At 34.6% G+C, this 11,263-nt stretch overlaps 1 pseudogene; it reads right to left on the bottom strand.

The window, feature by feature from the left end:
• Positions 1 to 2,080: 2,080 nt before the first annotated feature.
• On the bottom strand, positions 2,081 to 5,163 carry LOC114292525 (putative ribose-5-phosphate isomerase 4, chloroplastic; annotated as a pseudogene).
• Positions 5,164 to 11,263: the final 6,100 nt, after the last annotated feature.

The raw sequence follows: 11,263 nt of genomic DNA, 5'->3' as shown, positions 1-11,263 counted from the left end.
ACTCCTTGGATCCATGAAACAATCCTTGAATATTACATAAATTTGTAACTGGATCATGCTTTACTCTATAATTTGAATATGTTTTCAATACTCTATGTTTTGCTCTATAACGTGAGAGAATCTTAAGCCTTTCGTATTCGGTTCATCAATATATAAATCTATAATAATTATAAAAAAATTAAAAATTAACATATTATATCTTATATGTGTTATTAAACCCTAACTTAGATCAATAAACGTGTTTAAATAATAAATGAAAATTTAATCTATTATAAAAAAGGAATCATTGCTTTTTTGTCCATTTTTCAGCATCTTTTCTCTTTCATCAATGCTAGCTAGAATCACCCAATACCACAACAACTTAGGAAACATGATTTTATTTTTTTATTTTTTTTTTGTAAGCATATTTGTGTATAAATTTTTTTTAAAGAAAAATAAAAATAATGACATTTCATATTTATAATTAAAAAAAAATGACTTATAAAAATTACCAAATGCTATCTCATAAATATATTTTTTAAAAATTTTATTTTTATCTTTTCACAATCATATATTATTCTTAAATTTTAATTTTTATCTTTGAATCTTTCAATTTCCAGTCTATGGATTTTTAAAAAAAGGGGTCAATATTTCTCACCTTATTAACAAAACTTTTAAAAATAAATATAAAAGTAAAAAAATATCTAATCACGTTACAATGAAAATAAATTAAAATTAATTAATAGGAAATGAAAGATAAAAAAATTATTTAAGAATAATAAACAATTTAAATAATTTGTCATTTCTTACATCTAATTAGAATGGAATTTTACTTGAAGAAAGAAATTATTTGAATAAAATACTCAAATAATTTGTTATTTCTTACATCTAAAATCTATATCTCCATCTTTGTTTCTCTCATTTAAATTATTTTTATTAAATTATATTTTAAAATTAATTCAAACAAGAAACATGCATATTCTTTCTTACTTTCATTAATGGTTTTTTTTTTTTTTAACTTACAAAAGTTCAAAAACTTATAGTAGGAAAAAAAATACTAAGTCAAAGAATTACAAATAAAATTGTGAAAAATAAAATGATAGTTTAATATATAAATAAATTACACTTCCCTTGAGGTTATGAATAGCATTTAAAGGGTATTATGGTCATTTGCACAACTAAGTTAACAACGTTTGGGCTAAATTAATGGGAGAGGAGAATCTTGACAATTTCAGAAAAAGTAAGAGAGGTCAATGTAATTTCAAAAATCATAAGGGAGGTCCTTATAATTGTCAGAAACCTCGTAGGAGGTAACCGTAATTTACCCTAAAATATATAAACTAAGACATTTGTCCTAGTGGTTGTGCAACACCATTTGTAGTGCGAGGTTGCATCATTTGTAGTGCGAGGTTGTAGATTCAATTCCTATAGAGAGGAGTTTGACTCCCTTTGTGATAGTTTATATATTCGTCATTATGAGAGTTATATGTATTTACTACATGAAGTGAATTCATTTCCAATTTTCAAAAAAAAAAAAAAAATGTAATGTAAAGAGAAAACAAGAAACAAAAGCATTAAGAAGAAAACCAAAAACGAAAGTATCACTAAGATTCAAAATCTATCAAGTCCAATTAAAAATATGAGAGGCACATTGTAAAATGAGGCAAGTGAAACATATGATAAAAAGGATTTTCTGAACTATCCGTTTAGTTTATAAGTAATTATTGGTTTAGTTAGAAGCATGAATCTATAATTAATCACCATCCTTTTGCTTTCCATAATCATGTTTTCTAGTCATACCAGAAAAGTTATTTGTAGTAATGAAGCTAAAGGCATATATAATAATTAATCTCTATTACCGACTGCTTTGATTAAATTCTGCTCTCTGCATTCTTTGGTGGATTCTCTACAATGCTTAACCCATCTGCATTTTACTTAATGTTTGTGTGCGAGAGAGAGAGAGAGAAAAAAAACCAAAACATTGTCCATGTATCAGTTTCCTTTTGAAATGAAATAAGAATAACCCAGAAAGAATGGTGTTCAAAACAACTATCAGAAGTAGACAATGTGAAAATGGTTTATCATTCCGAAGCAGCTACCTTTAACTATGGTGATGATTCACTTGACTATCTATGGAGGAGAAAATTATCAAATAGAACTGACAAGAAACACAAAATTAAGTTATACTTAGATGAGTAGGACCATCAGAAGCCCAAGCGAACCCTCAGTTTAGAACACTGAGCCATATGATCCGAAGGATCTAATCAATGGGTAATATCTTACAAGAGTGTGTCATGGAAGTAGCATGGAGGCTACTACACAATGACTCCATACTCAGCTCAAATTTGTAGGCCTTACTCCCAATCTAGGCAGGCATCAATGCCTTAAGGGCATAACGTCATGGGCTTCAAGTACGTAGAGTGAAGCTTTTAGGCCATAGGCATCATTTGCTTTAATCTCCACTTGGGGAATAACATAGCTCAACAAATAGAGGGAGTGATAATGGAGGCACACATGTCCTCATATTGTAGGTTTGTGTCTTTCAAACGAAGGTAGGCACATGGAGGCTCCTAATGATGTGGCAATGACATATGATAAGGTGTGGCAATGTCCCAAAACATGTCACGAGGATAGTAAACGTCAGTGTACAAGGCTCCACTTACAATAGGGTATAGGAGATGTAGGAGGTAGGCGACATTTCCACCATTTTTTAGGACAAGCTGATTTTTGTGACTTAGGCTTGCATCATAGGGCTGGGAGTGGATAGCACTTGCCATCACTCCAAGTTGTGACCTCTACATGCCATTGAGGATAGTATCACAATTTTATTCATTTAGTTAATTTTCCTGCAAATTCTTATCTATCCATCAAGCATAAACAAATGTCATCCATGCAAAAACAGAAGAAGGTCATAAGGCAACTTGGAACTTGCGAGATCTTAGAAATGACTACATGGTTTACAACCCCATCAATATTGTCAAGAGTGTTGGCTACTTCAACTGCGGGTAAAAGCAATGGTCCTCTAAGAAAATATCATACAACATGGACAAAAACATAGGAAATTAAGGCGATCACCATGATAGTCATATCATACCAAGGTTTAGTATTGGCAACGTAAATATAACATCAAGAACATTATGCCCTTCTCTAGTGATTAGTGGGAAGTCGCCTCCCGTTGGACCTGCATGGCCTATAGATGGTCTCCTCCATACCTGTAATTATGCAATTGCAGTCATAATTACGAGAGTTATTTAAGCATTGTTTGATGTAGGTTATAGGGGCTGTTTTATGTGCCAGAGTGTTACTAACTTCTGCTTACACCTTATGAGACAAAAATAGCTAAATTAAGCTAAGAAAAACTGACTATTGAAAAGCTTAGGAAGGGGTTTAGCTTCTGCTTTCAAATTATCAACCTTAAGCTTGTAAGAAGTTGCACCAAATAGGCTCTTATTATTCTACATATGAGAAAAGGAATTGTCGTTGTGATGACATTATGCCATATTATCGTAATGAGAATACCTCCGTATCACCTAAAAATAGGTCTTCAATCTCTTCTACAGTTTCCATCTAGTTGAACTGACACATGAATTTTAAAATGTCAATTAAGTCAATTAACCCTTATTTTGGTAAATTATTTCCAGCAATTTATGCCAATAATGCATGTGAGCTTACAGATTTAATTAAAACTGGAATTGAACCTTCTAGACCACTTTTGTATTGTTTCTCTGTGACAATGAATACAAGTTTCTCAGTAGCTTTGAGTGTATTCTGTGAGGGAAAAGAAAGACAATAAGTTTTGATCAAGAAATCAAAAATGATTTGGAAATAACATAACTTGAGTCCAACAAATAACAATATTTTGACTCACCTTCTCTTGAATTACAGATTCCTCCCATTGCAATCTCTGACGCCCAATTACAGAAATAAGTGTTCTTTCTTCAATAATATCAGCATTGTTGAATGCAAAATCAATCTACAAAATAACAAGTTAAAGGACAAGTGCAATAGTATAAAGTTTACGAAAAAGCATACAAGTGATCAGTGAATTCATGGCGTCATTTAATAGGACCAGTCTAGAAAACCTTCTGAAAAGAAATTTATCAAATTCAAGTGGGAATTTGAACACCCTTTTCATTTCCCTTGAGATTTTGTCTAAATTGATCTTTATTTTTTTTGATCGGCAAAAAAGAAACTTTATTGATGGAATAAATAAGTACAAGGTACAAGACAAATTAAATCAATAAAGAAAAAATGGAAGTGCAAAAGTAAATTGATCTTTATATATGTTACTTTTTAAATAAAGTAACACACAGATTCACATTTTTTTTTTTTTTTTTGGTCTGCTTTCAAATTAGGATACAAAGAGAGCTGTCTAAAGCATGTAAATACTCACAAACACTAGTTAAAATGCAACCTAGCTATTGGATACATAGAAATCGTGCACACTTGAGAAGTATCTTGGTAGTGATCCAATGGAATTCCTGCCTTCGCTGCTTCATTGGCACTACCAACAGATCTACATCACACCAACGACAATTAAACTTACTTTGTGATTGAAAACAAACAAGTCTAATAAACAAGCTTTTAACTTGCACCAAGTCAAGAGAATGACTGATAATCATCGACATGTTCTATCTAGAATGAGTAGAAAAAGTGCATAATTACACAAGAATTGCATGTTGCCTTGAACCTCTAGAGACCAGAAAAAAGAAGAGAATATACTAAAGAATTCCACTCTTTTTTAAAAAAAAAAAAAATTCTAAAGATTTGAGGCAGTGTGTGATATGTAGTGCGAGATTTTGGTTTGTCTTTATTTTTTTCTTTTCTTTTCTTGGAGGACTCCTTGTTCTCCCGTTCTCTGTGGTACTTTTCTTCTTTTCTAATAACTCAATTTTTTTCGATAAAAAAAAATAGAATATAACTAGATGCAATACCATCAACTGCCAAGATATGCTCAGCTAATTAAACTTCTCACATTAATAGGAATTATCTTATTATTCTATTCAATTGGTCAAGATAGTAGGCAACTTATTTGATAGCGGATAAAAGGGAAGTATAGAAATGAACTCACGTTCCTACTATATCTTTTATAGCACCCACACGAAGTTGCCGACCCAAATATTATATAGTCGTGCATGAAGTAAGGCCAGATCCTAATCCAACCACCATGCCACTTTTAATGAATATATCCACCTACAAAAGAACATCGAAGAGGAGAAGATACAGATTAGTTGCCCTTTACCTGCTCCCTACATAATTGCAGATAATCAAGAGAAGAGTGAAATGGGATTGACAACGCTCCGTTTGTTTGGGCTTTTTGTATTTTCTGGTGTTTGGTACAATAGAAAATAAAAATCTAATTAAAAATAAGTCTTTTTGAGTAGAAAATATTTTTTGCTTTTAAAAGGCAGAAAATATTTTCCAGATTAAACTCATACCAATATCACCATACTACTACCACCACCATACATGACCATCACCATGGCCACCACTACCATCACCACACCATCACCACACCATCACCTTCATCCCACCACCACCACCACCACCACCACCACCACCACCACCAAACATAGAAAAATGTTTTGAAAAAAAGTTTTATGTAGAAAATGTTCTCCGCCCAAACAAATGGTGCATTAGAATTGGATTTAATTTACCAATAATTTCTGATTGAGCAACATGTCCATGATCCCCATACTATGGTCACCAGTTTCAGAAGGCAATGCAGTTCAAATAATTTGATATTGAGAATATTTGACAGATAATTAAAGACAAATAATTTATTACAAAGATGTTATAACCAAATTAACTTAATTTGTATTCTATTATAACATAAAACCAAACACACAAAACTAAATATTAGTTATAACAAAACCCATAATATGAACAAGAAACATGGCATACTTTTCTTTTTCTCTCTTTTTTTCATTTGGGGTTTGGGTTAAAGAACATCACAATATAGGATACATCATAGAATCCGGATGAGAAAAAAGAGAATGAAAGTGAGAATGTTATAGTGTGCTTGGCTGCAGATTCAAGGAGAGGAGCATTGGTGTGAAGAAGGCTGGATCGAGTGATGCTAACAAGAGAATTCAATCTTCTTCTTCTTCTTGTTGAGTCCAATCCCAAACCCTTCTTTCGATTTGCCTAAAAATGCAGATTCAGGGAAGAGATTGAAGGAATTATTGTTGCCACTGTTGCCATTCCTCCCTCTCTCTCTTCTCGCTTCTCTCTCTCTCTCTCTCTCTCTCTCTCTCTCTCTCACACACACACACACACACACACACACACACCACTTCCTAAGAGCATCTCTAACGATTGAACAAAATTTTCATCAAATTTTAGTAAAAAAAAAAGGCATTTGGCTCAATCTGATATCAATCACTCTAACGGTGTACTGTAGCTTTCATCAAAACGTACCGGACATCTGGGGGAATGATCGGCCGGTCGACCGGCTGGTCAACCGGAAAGAGCAAAATCTGTACAATTTTGTAATTGAATTTTCAAGCTTGAGGGTCATCCGGGGGGTCGACCCAGGGGTCGACTGGGTGGTCGACCTTCCAGTGTAAAATCTGTACAAAATTTTGTGTAAAATTGGTCATCCGGTAATGAAAATACAACGGTAATGAATAGTGTTTTGGTGAAAGACCGAGCGCATTCTCAACTTGGTGAAATTTTTGCTTAATTCTCAATTTGATATCAGTTTGGTGAAACAATTAGAGGGAGAAAAAGTGACTTTTTCATCAAATTTCAAATCTGATGCACCGTTGGAGATGGCCTAACAGATAAGGAAAATTATGCTTGGTTGGACCAGAAATTATTATAAATAGAGGAATATCAAAAAAATAGTAAGAAGAATTATTTAAAAAATTAATTACAAACTCACAAAAATATTAATAATTTATGCACTAAATTATGCAAATAGGAGATATACTTTTATAAATTTGTAATTATTTTTTCTACGTCTCATTTTTTTTCCCTTTATACATAAGGGTTAATTAATTAATTTATTTTAAAAGTCACTTCCATTTAAAAGTTGAAGCACAATTTAAAAAAAAAAAAAAAAAGAACGAAAATGTGTTTGGATCATTTACCCATCTCAGGAGTATAAATCAGAGGATCAAGTGACACTTTCTTAATTACATGATGTAACACTAATAAGAGTCAAATATGAGTAGAGCATGTGAAAATCAAACTTACTATCTACGTTACTCTTAGAATAAAAGTAGAAGCAGAAGTTATTTATTTTTGTTTTTGATAACGAGGAACTATGTCTTTGTTTTTTGACCCATCATAGAAGCGTAATCTCAAGAATCAAGTAACACTTCTTAAAAAATGCCAAATTTTTGACATTTTAACTTTTTAATTATTATTTTTGACTTTTTTATTAAAATAATTACTTGCTAAATAACTCCTAAGTTTGTTACGAAGTTGTTTGTTATGTTAAGTTATTTTGGTAAAAATATTTATATTTGTTAGGTTATTGTTGTATGTTATTTGTTTTGATACTCTTTTTTTTCATTAAAAAAATAAAAATAAAAAATATTAACAAGGTAAAACTTTAATAAATTAGTTAGTTTAGTTCCCGAAAAAAAAAAAAAACTCCACTCAAACTTTAGTTTAATTTATTGAGTTCAAATTGGGCTTATTCGAGAGTTTAAAAAAAAAAAAAAAAAAACCTATGTATTCAAAAAATATCCAAAAATTGAATATATGGTGTAATTTTAAATTTGATATGGTGAAAGTTACATTCAAAATGAATTTGATCGACATAGCATGAGAGAGAAGAGAAGGCCTAGCATGAGAGAGAAGTGCTGCAGGGAAGAAGAGAAGGCCTAGCATAAGAGAGAAGTGCCTATTAGTTAGCCAAGGAGATTGCCTCAAACCAAACAAGGAGGTTCCAATGTATAGGAATAAACCCATTACAAAATCAAACACAAAATATATATAAGCAAATAAGATTTTCTAAAACTAGACCCTATTTACAAATTTTGTAAAATCTTATCCATTCATGTCCTGAGATCGATTTCTGTATTGATAAGAGAACTAAATATATAAACATATGGTGTGCTTAAACACCCCCTTTGATGGACGAGGCAAGTCGTCCTTGGCTACCAAACAAGACTCTTATCTTCATGTAAGGTCTTTCTTCCTCTAGTACTCATATTTTCATGCTCCAATTGGATGCCAATACTTAGTTTCAAAGTTCTATTTATAGCCAATCAACTTGCTTCACCTCCCTCTCTCTCTCTTTCTCTCTCTTGTTTTTTACTTTTTTTTTCTTATCTCATCCACCTCTCATCTTCATTATGTAGATGCCCATGATGGAATATATTCTGTTGATTTGCAGGGACACAATATGCATCTAGTTCATGTCATAAACATGAAGTTGTCTACTGGAAAAATAGAATTTCAATGGAGAGAAAATGTTCTTGACTAATTTTTGGTGTGTAAGTGTGGTCACTTGGCACATTTGCTAGGCAACTAGACCGAATTCCTTCATCTGACCTTTTACCTCCTTCCAAGGGTATGGCCAGTTGAGAGCCAACCAACTAAACCCAGGTGTCTCAAGAATATGGTAAATTTACCAGATATGTTTGAATCATTTTTGGTAAATTTTTTAGAATTTTGATTTTTGAATGCAAAATGAGTAATGTGTCTTTTATAGTTTGATATTTATTGTTGAACTCATTTGTTAATAGTTTAAACTTGTAAAATAATTATTTAAGATAGTGTTAGAGTTATAGTTCCAGAGATCTTAGAGTCAAATCTTGTCTGCGTCTGTAGACACCCCATTTTTGACCGACCTTAAGATTCAGACGTCACCAGTTGAGCGCTCAGTGATGCTGCATGTTGTGCTTGTTCTGAAGTTGCGAAGTCTCGGCTGCGAGCCTTGCTTCCGGACTTTGGAGCTCTTTTGTGCCTTGTCTCGGTTTGCGAACCAAGTCCTATTCTCTCTGTTTTCTCTTCCCGAAGGGAGGGAGAGGTCTCGTAGACCATCTCTTAGTGGCCGTAGGCTACGTTTCGTGGTTGTAGGCCATTTTTCCCGTTTGGAGCCCAGTTTTCGGTTTTCAGAGCCGTCGGCCGTGTGCCTCGGTTCGGGACTGCTTAACTACCTCCGATTGCTCCGATTTTTGGCACACATCTTATTTCCTCCCTTTAGAGGGACACTGTGGCTCGGGAGACCACCTTCGTGGTCATATGCCACTTTCAGTGCCTAATAGCCTATTTTCGGGGCCCCGAACCGCGCGTTTTGGCCCCCGAACCTTCGTTTTGCATCCGTTTTGGTCCATTTTTTGTAGAGACCCTTTTTTCATTGTTAGGAAGGTAGTAGGATGGTGGGAGGCCACCTTTTCCCCTAAAAAACCAGTTTTCTCATTTTCTCTCTCCAAAAGCCGGTTTTTCTAACAGAAAGCTGATTTTTTCCACTTTTGAGCCACATTTTCTGGCTTTTCATACTACCATTGTGTTGTGCTCATCTGGGAGGCCACCAATATGGGTAGGCCGGCCAAAAATTTATCTTGACCCTTTTGAACCTTGCTTAAAAGCTAGCTTTTCTCTCTCTTGATTCACATTTTCTGGTTTTTCATTACACAGCTGTGTTGTGCTCATTTGAGAGGCCACCTTTTTGGGTAGGCCGGCCAGAAATTGTTGTTGACCTTTTTGACCCCTGGTCGGCCGACCAGGGGCGAGTGGCCGGCCAGCCACTTGAACTGGCCGGCCTGCTTCTTGCTTTTGCTCTCTCTGAGTGTAATCCAGCTGTGCCAGCTGGAGGCCATTTGGTGCATCCTCCATACACGTGTATGGAGGATACTTGAGGTCCCTTTGGGATATTTTGAAGCCTCTCCTCTATAAAGGAGAGGCTTGGCTTCATATCTGAGGGTTGAGCATTTTCTGTGAAGATATATGTCCTCCATCCTTCATAGTCACTATTCCATGCTCCAAAACCCTAGTTTTCTTAGCCCTTTTGCACTACAACCCCTAGCACCACACCCCCATCATCCATTCCAGCACTTTGGGACTGACTTGCAAGGGTTGAAGGTTCACCAACATGGTCCAAAAGCTCCAGCTTTGCTGCTCTTCAAGGGTAAGTGCCTATTTCCATTAAACTTGCATTTTTTTGATCCATTGATTAGCCTTACTTGCAAGTATTTATGGACTTTGTCATAAACTAGAAAGTGTCATATTTTGAGCTCCTCTTGAATATATTAAGGACACTTCTCTGTTTGAGGCCTCCTACACCCTTGCATGTTTTATTCCTCTTTGTAGGTTTATTTTGCATCATATCTTGGACTTACTTGTGAGCACTTTTGAGATTTGATATAAACTGTAAAGTGACTTATTTTGAGCCCCTCTTAAACTTTGTTTAAGGGCACTTTACTGTTTGAAGTCATTTACTTCCTTGTTTGTTCAATCTCTCTTTTGGGGCTATTTTTGCATCCTATTTTAGCCTTACTTGTGAGCACTTTCGAGATTTTCTATAAACTGGAAAAAGTCTTGTTTTGACATCCTCTTCAAGTTTGGTTAAGGTCCCATTTCTGTTTGGGGTCATCTTCCCCCTATGCATGCTTCATCTCTTCATGATTAAGGCTATGCATTAGAGCACTTGCATTAGAAGGGAGTGACCCCCTCTCTCCTTGTCTTGTTTGGTGGTCTTTTGGGCCTTCCAAAGGGATCCTATTTTGCATGCATTGAAGTCTTGTTTCAGGCCTCATTCTGTGAGTTTTAAGGTCTGCCTTGGCGCTGTCCAAGGCCCTTTTGGCCATATTTTATGTCTACAATGCATGTGTAGAGCAATCCCATCCAAAGCCTTTCAAAGGAGCCTTTCTTTGCATGTTTCCTAGACCCATTTCAGAGCCAATTTAGTGAGTTTTAGGGCTGTCATAGTTCATTTCCAGAGGTGGTTTTGCTATGCTTCATGTCTATCTTGTATGTGCTTAACAACCCCTTGCAAGGCCCTCCAAAGAAGCCCCTCATTTTTGCATGCATTGGCTGCATTTCAGTGATCATTTGGGCATATTTTGGCATGTTTTATTCACTATTTTTGGCTGGTTTGATGAGTTCTCATTTGCTTCATATATATGCCATGTAAACCATGCTTGCTAGCCAATGTTGCATGCTATTTTAGTCCATCATGTTAGTATCTTTTGGCTATGCTCTAAACTAGAAATGTGCATGTTTTGAGACTGCCTTGGCTCTATCTTTTGACTTCATGATCAAATAATGCTTGCTTTGTATACTTGCAATTCAATACATGTGCCTAACTTTGAATTTCGGGGCTTAT

This window comes from Camellia sinensis, chromosome 8 (genome assembly GCF_055761805.1).
Source record: "Camellia sinensis isolate YWXY chromosome 8, ASM5576180v1, whole genome shotgun sequence".
NCBI lineage: Eukaryota > Viridiplantae > Streptophyta > Magnoliopsida > Ericales > Theaceae > Camellia > Camellia sinensis.
The sequence above is the reverse complement of the archived record's forward strand: the minus strand, read 5'-3'. Positions and strand labels throughout refer to the sequence as shown.